Below are 15,605 nucleotides of genomic sequence, written 5' to 3'. Positions count from 1 at the left end.
CCTGTGAGTTTGCAGAGAAACTCTTTTCTCCGTCCATCTCTACCGGTTTGTGTCCACCATTAGCCACTGAAAGATCTGAACCCAGCYKGGACCCGCGCCACAGCGCCCCCCACAGCCGCTGTGGAATCATTGCACCCACCCTGCCCGGCTGGGAGCCAACAGCACCCCTGCCAAATGGGACTGTAACGGCACCAAAGGGGGGGGGTGGGGGGGTGTGTTTGTGTGTGAAGCTGTCACTGGGTTTGTGGCTATCGTGGTTGTTACTTGTTTCACCTTGTTATACATATTAGTAAAAACTGTTATTCCCTTTTACCCATATTTTTTTTCCTGAAAGCCTGTGATTTTCAAAGCTGTAATAATTCAGAGGGAAGGAGGGGTCATATCCACCACTCCAAGGGAGGGTCCTTGCCTTCATTGGCAAGCACCTGTCTTTCAAGCCAAGACAGSCGTAAAGGTATGAAAAATAACACATCAGATTGTGCATATGAAACTTATCACTGGAACAGCCCGAATGTTACCGATAGATTTTGAAAATATTTTAGCAATGTTGTGCATAGACCTGGGGCAGTACAGGGCAAGCTGGTCTTGTGGCTCACATCACTTCTTTACTAAGAGAGTAAAACATTCCCACAATTAAACCTTTCTTTTTCTTTCTTTTTTCTTTTTTTTTTCTTTTTTCTTTTTTTTTTTTTTCAAAGAAAAAGAAAATATTACAATGGAACATTGAAAGAGCCACATTACTCCAGTAAATAAATAATGATTTATTTGTAATAAATAATGACATTTGTAAATGAACATAGGTTTTTAAACAATTGATTTTAAAAATTGCTCTTGGTCTGACACCTCTGTTGCAATTTCTGTCCAGTTTTTTACAGCTGAGATAATTCCTGAACTATAGAGCTCATAACTAGACCAGTCTCAGATTCCAAACAGTGGCCCTGTGATCAGGTTCTACTACAAAGAAAAGTACAAAACCTCTAGGATTACCATGCTTCCCTTTGTTTGCTTAGTCCCTTGCAAACCAAAATCCAAAAAAACCCCACGGAAGATAAATTCATTACTGTTGCTTTCCTCCTGCAGCGTGTTAATAGGTTTTAGAAATTAAACCCTTTTATTAATTTGATTAAGTCAAAGGAAAATCCAAGGTTTCCATGAATAATTCAGATTAACATCATATCTTCAAAGGTCATATGTAAAACATTATTATACATCAAAAGGTCCTCACAGTCTAACATACATTTAATCTTCAGTAATGTTGATTTATAGTTTTATAAAGCTAAATAATACATATAATAAATTAACCTTATATTTCTGATCTCAGTCACTATAAAATTACTGCTGTAGTTTTACATTTTCAGTGTGAAATATTAAATACATAAATCAAAACAAGATTATTTTTCATCTGGAGCTAGCTGGAAACTGGTTTCTGAAACTGACATATTCATTTCAGACAAAATGAATGTCTTAGAAAAAAGATCTTTACTGAGTTCATTTTCTTGCTCTAAAAGAAACAAGAATTTTACATTCTAACATCCTGCTTTAGTTGGTTTCCCCATGACAGATGCTGAATCTTGCAAATGCCATGGCTGGAAGCAGCTCCAAGTTTCTCTTGTTCTCTGTGCCAGTATTCTCCTCATGGTCTTGGCCTGCTCAGAGATCATTCCCTTCATGGACTACAGCAGCTTTGCTGTTAGGCTGACRTTCTTCTGAGCTGAAATTTCTGTTAGGAGACATTTGTACACACAAATATATATATATATATGTACACACACACACATACATATACATGTATGTATACATGCATACATGTATGTGGGTATGGTGACCACCCCTAAAAATAATTGTTTCTCAAGAAGGACTTTAGGAAATAATAAGAGCTATTCTAATGTGTAAAAGCAGATTCAGCTGGTTTTGCATTATTGTCTCAACAGAAGTTTCATTGAGAGCTACAGATACTGTTTTGCATCTTTGATTAAAAAGAGTAAATTTAATTATAAGGAATCATTATAACGTTTAAATACCTTTCAGCTCTTGGTGCACTTCAACATTCAGCCACAAGAAGCTTTTAAAAGGAGTGATGATCCTGGAATACTAAAGAATTTCAGGGTGCGTAAATGAATAGGAAGTAAAACAATGTCTAGCTTAGACTAGACATTAGGGTGTTCCAGAAACCAGGACCACACCATCAACCACATGCTCACCKCAGGACCTTGCTTGAAACCTGGGACAGATCAAATTTTGGCAGCTTTTTATGTGGAATTGTGTTTGTGGTCAACTTTTTTACCCCTTATTTGCAATTGTAACACAGTTTCAGCAACAATACGCTAAAAGTACACCTCAGTAACATTGTATGGAAGAAGGTAATCAAACAGCACCTTTTGGAGCTATGTGCTTACCTTTCCTTCTGAAGAGATAATGGTGGATTTTCTTTGTTCCATATATTTGAGAAGTACTTGCATGAACACAGGGAATAAAAGCTGATAAAAGAGTTTGTTGTTGGGTTGTCTTCTGTGTTTTGGGGGGTTTTATTTCAGTTTAATTTCTTTAATTTTAATAACCAAGGAAAAACATCTCAGGCCCATCCAGGCTGTTGTGGATATGTACATCACACCCACAGGGTCCTGACATGACAGGGTCCTGACAGGGTGTCCCACAGCTGAATGTTTCCATGGGCTGGTTGGGAGCTTACTGAGTATGACAGTGCACACAGCAAACCTTTCAAGCATGTTTTTCAACTGCTGGGAAGATAATTACTAAAAAAGCATTTATAAACAGAGAAGAAAACCAAATTTTACTACTGRGTTTGCTGCTTGAGGAAGCAGTACTATAGGAATTATTATGAATGATTCTTCAGTGACATTACTTTTGTTATTCCTGTTTACCTCGTTAGTCTTTATTTTGTAGCAGCTCTGCTGCTAGCTGCATTTAAATTCTCAAGTTATCATTTTTCTTCACAATTAAAAATAGATCTTACAGGAAATTAACTTATATTTGCAGTATTTTTACTGGTAGAGCAGGTTATTCTTTTACTTTTTGAGTCATTGGGAGACAGAGGCAACTGAATGTCACAAATTATTAAACTCAGAAAGCCAGGAACTTCATTAAGGTACCTGTAATTCTCTGTATTGATAAAGAGCCAAATCTCAAGGTCTTGATGTGACTCTCGTTAAGACAAAAATCCACTCAGGTTACTAGGAATTTTATTTGCTCAAGACCTAGGGAAGGGTTTCAGTTTGGTGTGTGGTGGTTTCAGTCCTTCAGCTAAACCCTTACAGACTGAAAAGGCAGTGAATCTTTATACCATCCAGTTATTTGCAGACTAGTTTAATCAGACAGGAGAGATGGCATGAAACAAAAGAGGAATGCACAACATATACTCACTGAAGAGGAGTCTCTTTGTTCATTAATGTTCCACCACTAAGCTATTTTAAATTTCTTATTCTTTTGGAATCCAAATGTCCTACAAACCATGAGTGGCCCACCGAAAATATTAAATGATCAGCTATAGAAAACTATGACCAAATAGAGGAAGAAAATTGGATCTGGCTATTAGCTTTGGCCAGTCCATCTTAAGCTAATATGAAAAGACACAGCCATTGACTTCAGTTATTCAGTCTTGGAATGCTGCTGGATGCTTCAAAGGAGTCAGTGATACTGCAATGGCTGGGAAAAGGCAAGTGTTCATTGCCATATGAGGCAGAGATGGAGCATGCAAATGATCCCAGAATCCATTTTCTCTCTGCCTTGCATTTCTCTGTATGCCATAAACCAGTGGCCCAGATGGAGAGGAAATGCAACATTTTCCTTCAATTTTCTTTTGCAAAATAAGAAAATCTACCTCTACTAATCAGCAGTTACATCACAGAAGCAGAAAAAAGACAAGAACTTAGAGGATCAGACAAATCTACTGACAAAAAATTATAGATTTCTAGCACYTCTAGAATCCTATATTAAACTGTCTGGTTGTTTACTTCTAAATTCCCTTGGAAGTTCTAGTCAAAATCATCCTTCATAAAATTTATCAAATCAGCAGGTGTGTGAGAGGACTTTTAAAAAGTACATCAAACATAATAATTTGTATGTATAGTGAAACAGCAGTCTTTGTTTTGTTCAAGTCTAACCATTTGCAATTTAATATTGTATGACTGCAGCACACTGTGTGATTAGAAAAGTGTGTATATATTATGCATATATAGACTCATCATAAGAAATCACAAGAAAAAAAACTGTATTGCAACATACTATCTCAAAGCAGTTTTCTTTCTTTCTTTCTTTCTTTCTTTCTTTCTTTCTTTCTTTCTTTCTTTCTTTCTTTCTTTCTTTCTTTCTTCTGCTTTCTTCTGTTAACTTTAAAGAAGGAAAGGTGAACAGCAATTCTCTTCTGCATATATAAGCAGTTGTTGAGGTATCAGATCATCTCCATAATGTAATTAACTTTATCACATTTAAGKTCAGCAGTTATTTATTGTTTCTAATACAGTGCTCTGTAACTGTGACTTTTCCTTCATATTTTCCAGTTTTTACTTTACGACTTCATGGGCATATCTTCATGTATTTAAAATACTGAGTTCTTATTGGTCCTCATGATTAATTGTTTTCAAGCTATCAAAGGAAAGATAACATTAAGTACACATAAAACCATAAAAACATAAACAATGCATATCTGTCAAGGTTATGAAAATCTGAGTCAAATTTAGTTTCCATTAAGCCCAAGAGACGATGCTTTACAAACAGGTGAGATGGAGATAAGATGTAAAGAACTTAGAGAAAATAGAAATATTAATAACCCAAGGCTTTGGAACATGCAAAATTGTTGCAGTATGTTTTTTTTCTGCTGCAGCATGCCTACGCTGAAGTAGTTAGAGTGAGGAAAAGACTAATGGAGTACACAGGAAAGAAAAGATGATAAATTGAAAGTGAGGAAGTGAATGAAACTGACACTTGCTTAAAAGCAACATATAAGGAGCTGTAAATTAGGAGCTAATCACTTAACAAGGAACAGAAAACTGAAGCTGACTACAGAAAAGTTTCATGAGAGAAGTCCCAGAGGAGCAGCTCCCAGGACAGGCTGCCAACCCCAAACTGTCTGAAAGATTTAACCCATCTTGCAGAGGGATTTCTCTGTCTCGGACAGAGGGTATTCTCTGTCTGCCAGACTTACCTGGTTGGGCATCYTGGTCATAAAGCTTAGTTTAAACTGGCTGGGATCAGTCTGGCAAGGTTAGGGAAAGGCAGTTGCAACCCAGATGAAAGAAAGAAGGAGCCATTGCATCATGGTGAATGATGTCATGTGCCTTGACCAGTGACTTGGGTGGAGAGAAACCAAACCCCATTTACTCCCGTGCATCTGTATTTCACATGTGAATGAGAGAGAGAGTACACCAAGAAAACCATTATTATTATCATAAGTCACAAGGGAAAAAATTTACCTCAGGTGAATAGTTCACAATTTTCTGTGATTTCTCTTTGCCCAGTGATAAATCCTTTCCATGGCTTATGTCTATAGGTTGGGCTCAACACTGATTGCTCATTAGCTACCTGTTTACAGCCTTTTACCATCAAGTTTTGACAGGCTCCATTAGGCAATTCAGCTATGAGTTATGCTCTGCTCAGGAACTGCCAGCATCCAAGTGCAATAATTTCAGTTCAAGAAGCACGGTCTGTGCAAAGTCCTCAGCAAAGTGCTTCTCCATCTGGAACATGTTTAGTCTTAGAATAAAGACTAATATTAATRATAATAATTAAAATAATATTAATAATAATAATGTCCTTACAGCAACCATTGGATTTATAAAAAATAACAGGTGTAAATGTGAAGACCAAGGGCATTTATCTCTAGGAGGAATGCCAGTTGAATGGGCTCCAAGGCCCTGACTCAGTTGCCCTCCCTCAGAGGTCTGGTGCCACGTCAGACATGATGCTGTGTCCCAGTTGGCCTCCATCTGTCTCTCCAGAAGGCTGCAGGCCTCCTCATGGGCTGGAGCCACCACTTCAGGCAGATATCTTCGATACTTTAGGGTATCCAAATATTTATGCAACACAATGCAATCAACCCCCAAACCTTCAACCTCATTCATCTAAGAATGCAATTTGGCTCAGAGGCACAAAGCACAAAGTGCTAAATACTGTGAGTCACAGCTATGCTCAGACAGAAGGCTCACTGTCCAAAATCCCATTACAGTCAATGAGAACCTGATCAAAAGAGTCTAGAAAACCACATGGACTTCACAGTGGGCACCCGTACCRTTCAAAAGCTATTGTTGACAGCTCAACTCTGATATTTAATCTGGACATTAATCCCATGCTACATATCCTAAGAAAAGGATACAAGGACCATAGAGGCTGAAGCACAGGGAGCTAGTCAGAAATCTCTGAAGTGAACCCTTAAGAATTCACAGCACAGAACAGAATTAGAGTGAGTCTAAGACCAAAGGAACGWCTTTCAACCCAAAATTCGTAGGTGTTCAAAATTAACAAGGTAAACAGAACAGAACATATTCCACTCTGTTTCAGAAAATGAGAGAACACACAAAAAAGCATAATCTGATATATATCAAGCTCTTGCCATGTTCTTCACCTTTCAAGTATTGAACTTCAGTGGATAGATATGCAAATATTTATCAACTGCTTAGGACTACCTGTAGATGGATTCACACACCACCTATGAAGGATATGTAACAACATCATTTCCTAATCATGGCGCAACATGAACCATTTTGATAACTAAGAGTAATCTGACTACCAAATAATGCTCACACCTATTTAGACAGAAACCTAAGACCTTAATAAGGTGCAACACTTTAAGCATTTAAAACTTAGATCTAAAGAACTGTGAAGATTTTAAATTACCAAGTAAGCATCATACTGGTCTAGGCAACACAATGAATCATTGTGAATCACCTGGCAGAAACTGCAACTCAACTTCAAAGCAAAAATTAGTGGCTTGGACCTCAGGGTGGAGGGAGCTATAAAACACTAACATCAGCTTTTGCATGTAGCAAGCTCATTAGAGAAAGCTTGCCCTGCCCGGTATCTTGTATTACTAATTTAAGGACTTTTCTTGCAACTCACCTTCTTTTCCTATGCTCTCTTTCACTGCAAATGCAACAGGTAATACCACTGTGGTGTAAGAGCATTTTTTTTCTCTCTGGAAGTCTTTTGCCTTTTTATTTACTTTGCTCTCTGCAACAGTTTTTGTTTTTTTTTTTTTTTTTTTTTTTTTTTTTTTTTTTTTTTTTTTTTTTTTTTTTTTTTTTTTTTTTTTTAATTCCTGGTTTTAGAGGGCACTCCCAGAGGAAGTTTCCAAAAGAATTCTCATTTGGTCATTTGACCAATTTCCTCTAGGATATTCCTCTGCTCCTTGCTCTGTTCAGTCCTCTCATGATTTTAAATTATGAGGAACTCAACTTAAATCAATAGATRCCTCAAGTCTGAGTCTGTGAGAAGTGTGCATTTGGTGGAAAGCTGCAGGATTCATCTGTCTCTCTTGCACTCAGCGCTTCTACTTACACTTCATAGCAAAGAAGAACAAACTTTTCCTCCCCTAATTGCGTCTGTTTCAAGACCCATTACTGAACCCAGGCTGGAGACACAACATACCACCCAGAAGAAACACAGCTGATTTAAAAATTATTCTCCAAGTACCAGAAAGCCAAACTCTTGTCTACAATCAGGCTATTTCCAATACTCTGGCATGCGCAGGATAGATGCTAGGGATGGTTTTAACCAATTTACACTGTCAAAGCAGTGTCAAAGAATCAAATCTTCATTAGATGAGAATCAGACCCAGGGTCTCTCAGTCTTGTATAACTCATCTGTGGTTGTGTCAGCATGCATGAAGACAAGAATGAAAGCGGACTAAGAAAATGCCTCCCAGCTTAAAAGGAGATAATTAAAAAATGGAATGCAAAATAAATCAGCCAACTCATCTTTAAGAGAAGCATAGCCCACACAGGAGAAAGAGCCAAGCTACTGCCATCCCCTCTCTGGAGGATAAAGGAGGACATCTGTGAAAAGTCCTCCCTTAAGCTCCTCCAGAGCAGCAAGTGCGGGAGTTGAGAAGACATTAATCACATTCCACCCTTTGTATCTGAGGGAAAAAACACTGTGGAATGAAAAATATGACTGAGAAACACCACCTACCTCTGGGATCAGATTTGGTAATGAAATATAACCAGCTCTTTATTGGTGAGGTTCTGAATTCCTGGGTCGGAACAAGTGGGAAGTTTGCTGTATTTCTCTATTTTACAATGTGAAAGATTTCCACCAGAATTTTTTCTGTCTCAGTACACCTTCCAGCAAGGAAGGGGGAGACATGTATAGACTTCTTGGACCATAAGTATAACTCTAAAGCTGTCTGTTCAGACAGTATGTAAATTCAGACCTTTGATGGTCAGCACTGGTGCCACTACCCAATTAGTGTTATTAGGGCTCTCAGATGTGCGGGTGCTCTGTAATAATTTCATTTGAACATGATTAATGTTTTTTTACTTTCTAGCCCAAGATGTTGTCTTGTGTTGCTTTGCACAGTCAAACARTTTCCACCCCAGTGGTGGCTGAAGTTCACAGGGTAAGTGAAGTGGTTCACACCTATATGCTTTGTCTCTAAAAAGACTTTCACATCCCATGGGACAAAAGGCATATTTAGAAATGCAAGTCATCTTTGTCATCAATAAATTAGGTATCGAAACACAAAAGCCAGATACAGAGGCATGATTTCTTTTAGTTTCATTCGTATCTAAAAATATACATCTCCCAGARATATAGATATACACCCCAGAGCTCATGAAATTGTTCAAACTGGTTTTAATAATAGTCATTATGTTAAAAAATTAAATATCTCCTTGTGTCAGAGATGAACTGGGAAGAAACAAAGGAAGCAAAGTAACTCCTGCAGCACCTTTGTGCCCTTCTAGAATTGCTGCWCATCATTCTTTCTTTCAGCAGCTCCCTTGCTCCTTCTGTGCAAAAGGTACCACCACCTAATGAAACAATCAAGGCCTGACAGCTTAAATACATTTCTCTGTTCTTTTCAAGAATAAGTGCCAGACATCAAGACAAACTATACCCTCTGCGTCACTATCAGCCGAGTCATTGTTATCCCAGCTAGAGTGCCCTAAAAATAAAAGCCATTCTGTATGTGCAGCTTCATCAAGTCAGGTCATGCCAGCCGTGCAGGGTGGACAGCACTGTATTAATTTTATTACTCTATTTTTAAACATGACCTCCTTAGATCTCCTAGTGTATCCCACATAAAAATGCAGAATTAACATATTGTGTTCAAGTTTCTACTCCCAACCACCGCCARCTTCTGAATATCTTACCCAGTAAGTGCATTTGCTATCCAAAACTATGAAGAAGTGTCCATATTTGGCTTAATATTACCTGCTGTGGCATTAATGACTTAATGTCACCTGATGGCTGTTCAGGAGTCATGAGATGAAACCAGAATTTGTATCTGCAAGATTGATCAGTGTCAACAGTTTCAGTGCCCCTGGCACTATATTTCACAGAGGGTTCCATCCCTTACAACTGAACTGAATTATACAAGGCCACAGATGCAGTGGGAAAGTTTCATCCTGTGTTACCTCAGATACACTCATGGCTGGAAGTCACACCAAGTACTTTTGTCTCTCACAGATAAATAAAAAATTCTTAGGTTTTTCTGGTAACTCTGAGGAATTTTATCCTCGATAGCTGTCCTGCCATAACACCAAGGTCACTCAGACTATCTACGAGTTATAGTGCTAGCAGAAGACACGAAAATAGAAGAATTGCCTATATTTTTCAAGGCAAATTGACRGAACTCCATTGGTGCATAGATTTACACCAAGCTGCAGCTCTTGGATCACCATTCATATTTGGACTTTTTACACCAGCTGACACTGAGCAGGTACATACATTACGGGATAACTTGTTCAAACATGAGATGAATAAAAAAGTACTTTTCCCTCCCTGACATACATTCCTCAAGTGAAACAGCTTCAAGGCAAACAAAAGACATTGCTGTTGGTGCCATAGTGGTGGTTTCAGAAAACAATGATGATCCATTCAGTGTTCAGCATGCACTCAATAAAAACCCACACAATACACTGTGAGAGGCAGGTAAGGAAGAGGAACTGCATTCAGCAGCTTGGCATAGCAAGKTCCTTTGACATTCAAATTGTAATTATTATCCTAAGCAATGCCATGTTGCCAAGGGTCAGACAGGAACATCTGTTAGGAGCTTTAGGCTGAATCTGCGGAGAGCAACTGGTTCTGTCGCGTTCCAAATGTAGGGAACTGCGAGGAGTTGTTTTAAAAAGGATGGTCAAGAACGAAATGAAGTCAAACGAGACAAACTTTGTATCTCAGAACCATTTATTGGTAACCCGAAAACGGAGAAGAAGTAGCTGCCCACTAAAGGGGGCTGGAAAAGACAGCAAAGAGAAAGGAAAATGGGAAAGGAATGGGTAAAGGAGACAGAGGGAGAGAGCGGGCGTTACCACCAGTAGGACCGGGGRGTGCCGTCGGCGTCCACGTGACGGTGGTGAGCGCTGCTGCCGGAGGGAGAGCGGCTCAGGGAGAGGAGTGGTTCCTGTGGCGATGGACTGCTGGACACACGGTGAGTGGACACTCGGACAGGACCGGGACCCTGGGTGGAGTTGACGAGAGGATCGCGGCGGCGGGCGAGGTCGGAGGCAGGCAGGTGGCACAGGGAGGACAGCGGAGGCTGGGTCAGCAAAGGAGCSAGGCGAGGCAGACGCTGCACTGCAGGCTTGGAGGGCAGATGGTGTCCTGCCGAGTGCCCAGGAGGGAAGGTGGATACGTGGAGGGCGAGCAAGAGCTAGCGAGGATAAAATCCACCCCCAACTCCTGCTCAGCAAAGTCCCCTACAAAACTCCGCGAAGTTCCACAGTCTAAAGTCCAGCTTCCCCAAATTCAGCTGCACCCAATTCAACAGACACCAATTCAACCCCCCAAGTGCAGCCCTATTCAACTCGCACGGTTCAACTGGCCCCGAATTCCACAGACCGAAATTCAGCAGACCCCAGACTCATGGTGCAGTTKATTTTTATASCCCCWGGCTCCTCCCAAAGTCTGACTGCTGACCAGGAGATCATTGGTCCAGTCCAAGCTTCTTCCATTGGTGGAGCCCTTCCACCATCCGATCGGAGAAATGTCTCTGAGGAGAGCAGTGTCTCCAGGTGCCCACGTGAGGTGTTGCCAGGCGAAATCCCCCCAGAGACAAGGCTTCACCCATCTCCTGTTTGCCTCCTGCAGGCTGCACGTGTGCACCCCTTCCCCCACATGCCTCTGACAGGTAGTGTTGAGGCAAACCAAGATTAAAATGGCTCCTCACAGGTTCTCAATCCCCTGTCACAGTGTGCCTTGAAATACCCATACTCCTCCCTTGCAGTGGTAGATGATGGATTGGATTTTTGTGGCAGGGGGGAAGGGCCTACAGGGATGGCTTTTGCGAAAAGCTGTCACAAGCTTCCCCCGTCCACTGATGCCAATTCCAGCTGGCACCAGGATGGATGCACTGCTGGCCTGGCCGAGGCCACCAGCGGTGGTAGCAGTGCCTCTGCAAGAAGGAGAAAAAGTTACTGCTCAGAAGCATTTGACAGAGCCAAATGAGAATGTGTGAGAGTAACACATTCCTGCAGACCCCAAGGTCAGTGCAGAAGGCGGGGCAGGAGGTGCTCCAGGAGTGAGAGCTGTGATTCCCCTGCAGCCCTTGGTGCATCCCATGTTTAAGAGGCTGTGCCCCTGCAGCCCAGGGAGATCCAGGGGGAGCAGAGATCCACCCACAGGCCATGGAGATCCATCACTGCAGCAGGGGATGCCCAAAGGAGGCTGCAGCCACTGGAGAAGCCCATGCTGGAGCAGACTCCTGGCAGGAGAGAGGAGATAAAGAGAGGAGCCCCATGGAAAGAGGAGCTCACGCTGGAGAAGGTTTGCTGGTCAGACCTGTGACAGTGTGGGGTACTAGGATGGAGCAGGCTGCTAGTGAAGGACTGCATCCTGTGGAAGGGACCCACACTGGAGCAGTTCATGAAGAACGGCATCCGATGGGAAGAGCAGACATTGAAACCCATGGAGAACTGTCTCCCATGGGAGACACCCCATGCTGGAGCAGAGGAATCGTGTGAGGGGGAAGGAGCAGCATTGTGCAGTGAACTGACTGGAACCATCATTTCCATCTCCCTGTGCCATGGGTAGGCAAGAGATAAAGGATTTGGGAGCTAAGGCAAGTCCAAGAAGAAGGACGGGATGTGGGAAGATGTTTTTAAGATTTGATTTCATTTCTTATGATATTTCTCTGATTTGTTCATCAATAATTTCAGTTAATTTCACAGAGTCTGTCTTGCCTGTGATAGTAATTAGTGACTGATGTCTCTCCCTGTCCTGACCTGGACCCAGGTTGTATTTTTTCGTTGTACTTTTCTCTCCCCAGAGAGAAAGGTTGAGAAGGGCATTGACAGAGTGGTTTTGGTGGCACTTGGCATCCAGAGACGGTCAAACTACCATGATTGGCCACACCATCCCAAGGAAGTTTAGAGCAAGCTGATGAGATTGCAGGAGACACCAGGTTCTTAGAAAGGTCTGGTGCTTGCTGCATCATATTCCATTGGCTAATTTTTTATTTTGCCCAATTATCTCTTAGTATGTAAGAGTCTCGAGTTAGGGTTTTTTTTTTTTTATTATTATTTTTTGGGGGGCTTCAGCCAAGAAGGAAGGCAGGAAGGCAGGAAGGAAGGACAGATTTTGGCCCAATATTTGAATTTCACATTAGAAATTACCTAATTTCTCTACCCACATGCCTCATTAGCTCAGAAAATAGCACTGAAACAGGAATTAGAGATGACTATTGTCTCCTCTGCTTGATGACTTCCACAAAACTGTACATYCCTTAGTACATATCAGGGATAATGTCAGGGACAATGACCTGCAGGGAATCTTGCTCATCTCATTTCCAGTGTTTTTTCTGCCCAAACAGGACCGGCTTATTCCAAAAACAGAAGACTGTAGAAGACAAAGAGCAAGTCTTCCTAGGAATACAGCACAGGCATGTAGCTGTGAACAGGACCGTTCCGGGCACTGGTATGTCTGTGTGGACACAGCTTGTCTAACACACTTGGCTCCCAAGACACTGAAAGGTTTGCTTGGGTCATTTTCTTTTATTTTTTTTTCTTTTTTTTTGCTGCCCTATCACAGCAATGCTGCCATTATCCCAGTCAGCTAGATGGCACAGCGCCCAGTACCATACCACATGAACATATCCAAGGAATCTGTGTTGATTGGTCAGATACTGAAATTCAAACCTGACAAAATATGGACACCCTCCCTCTTTGGCTCTGCTGTTCTGCCTGCTTTCATTTTGTGTTCTATCTATCCCATGAGTGATCAAGACAACAGTGAACAAAGGAGGATGAGAGATGCAAGGACTGTGTTTATCAGACACAGTCTGATAGACTTGCTGCTCTAAAATGTTTGTTTCACRGGAAGCAGCCCTGGCATCTACTCTTGCCATGGGGCAGATCAACCTGCCAGCTTCGCACTTGTGTCACTAACATTTTCTCAACTTTACTTCTCAGAAAAATGGGGAAGAGACACACCAAATGTTTCTTATAAACATTTTCATAACTTGTTTATTTGTTTGGTTTGGGGTTTGATTTTGGGTTTTTTTTGTTCATCACTTTGGTTTTTTTGCAGGCAGACGGAAGAGTGTGGAAGAATAGCAAGCTATCAAGTTGCTAACAAATACATTTCTTTGGAACATATTTATAGCTGAGCTCATGCTGGATACAGTAATACTTTCACACAAATCAATCAGAAATTATTTTCATCTGTCTCACCACAATATGCTTATTTTTCACATCCTGACAGACTGAGATGTCTCCCCAGTACAGCGTTTGGAGTTTGAAGCATCTATACATACAGCCTCTGAGAATTTTGTTCTGGCAATTCCTGTCCAGGCATCTCTGCTGATGTGAGTTCAAATGGTTGCTAAGTGGCAAGTCTACTGGAAAGGAAAGATGTGTCTGTGCTGGGAAAGTTTAAATCCTCCCAAAATAAAAAATGCAGTGAAATTACCTTTTCTTGTTTGTTCTGTTGCAGCAGTGTGCTCATGTAGTGATTTTCAGGCCTTGTAGGTGACGATTTCTGCAGGACATTGGCATTCATTGCCTTCTTTGTTTCTGCATGAATATGTAAAAACAAAAGTGTCATGTTGCTTGAACAAATTTCTGGCCAGCCTTTATTTAGAACTGGAGTGTGTGTGCATAGTTGGCTATTTCCAACTATCAGTCAACTCCAAAAGGTTTGCTTTGCTTAGTTAAGAGACAAATTCTTGGAGGCTGGAATTATCATATCAAACAGTCTTCTAAATTTGGGACAACCCAGTGTCTCTTCATCTGGTTCGTGCTTTTGGAACAAACAGTGCATGACTCAGACTCAGTTTTCATACACATCACAAACTCCAGCCAAAGGGAAAAATAAAAAGAAAACCCTGCCTTGTAATGACATGGCTATAAATACAGACATTGAATTATAACAGTAAAATATGTTATGCAAATTGCAGCTAATTTTAAAATAGCCCTATCTGACTGCCTACAGAGTGCAGAATTATATAGCATTGTTCAAATTCTATACAGTTTGATATATATGAAGTTTGATATCTTCAAAGTTAATTTTTTATGACTTYCAGCCATTCCCATTACTCCAAGTTTCTAACAGCCATTGAAAAGGATTTGTATTGCCTCGTAAAAAAAAAGAAGTGGGCAGATCTGCAAAGCACTCTTGAGTTACAGAATTTTTCTTGTTTGCTTCAGCTGGGTAGCTAGTGATTTCTCCTTCTTCTGCATACTGAGTTTCTGGTGTCTGCTCCCTTATATGATGTTAGACAGGGAGATTTACAAAGATGCCATTTGGCAGGATATTTTAGAGAGATTTGTTATGAGTGTTTTTTRAGTAAGAGGCATCACAAGTGGTTTTAGCCTCCCAGCTGTGTTTCTCAGCATAGGGGGATGGCAAAAGCTGTATGTGATGTGACGGCACAGAATTAAGTTTGAAACAATGCTTAAAGAAAAGGGTTGAAGAAGAAAACAAGGTCACTGTTCATCTGATAGAAATCACTGAATAAAGAAATTCAGTGAGAGGTCAATGAATTCTGGTTATGAAAAAACCTCAGATCTCTGGACTGGCAAGAGACATTGCCTAGGAGCYGTTTAAAGAGGCCACACTGTTTGTCACCATCCTTTTCTGGCTGTGACTGTCCTCTGCTCACATAACACACATCTTACAAAAAGAGTTTTCTGATTTGGGGGATATCTACCTATCAGACACAATRCTCCATCCTTCCCTTCACCATCACAAAAGTGTGGCCAAGACAAAGAGTTGCGATGTATCAAGAGTTTCAAAGAAATGGGGCTGGGTGGGGAGAGGGGAAGGAGCAGAAAAACACTACATTAAAAAACTTTTTGGGAACCAGCCAGGGAGCAATGCCAACCTCTGATCACAAAGCTAAAATATGTTTGTCTTAGGGGGTTTTCCTGTCTCCGTATTTTTGCGTGAAGCTCCAGACCAACTTCTTATGGGAAATTCTCAGTTTGGGATGAACT

At 40.9% G+C, this 15,605-nt stretch overlaps 1 long non-coding RNA gene across 1 annotated transcript; it reads right to left on the bottom strand.

The window, feature by feature from the left end:
* Nucleotides 1-741: 741 nt before the first annotated feature.
* LOC130574347 (uncharacterized) lies at nt 742-5,416 on the bottom strand. Its single transcript, XR_008965426.1, has 2 exons — nt 5,162-5,416; nt 742-1,720 (listed from the first exon to the last, which is right to left on the bottom strand). It is a non-coding gene; the product is annotated as an uncharacterized LOC130574347 (long non-coding RNA).
* Between the last annotated feature and the right edge of the window lie 10,189 nt (nt 5,417-15,605).

Source organism: Malurus melanocephalus, unplaced genomic scaffold (assembly GCF_030028575.1).
Source record: "Malurus melanocephalus ecotype Western Australia unplaced genomic scaffold, MMel_1.1 scaffold_80, whole genome shotgun sequence".
Lineage (NCBI taxonomy): Eukaryota > Metazoa > Chordata > Aves > Passeriformes > Maluridae > Malurus > Malurus melanocephalus.
This window is presented reverse-complemented; position numbering and strand designations above follow the sequence as displayed.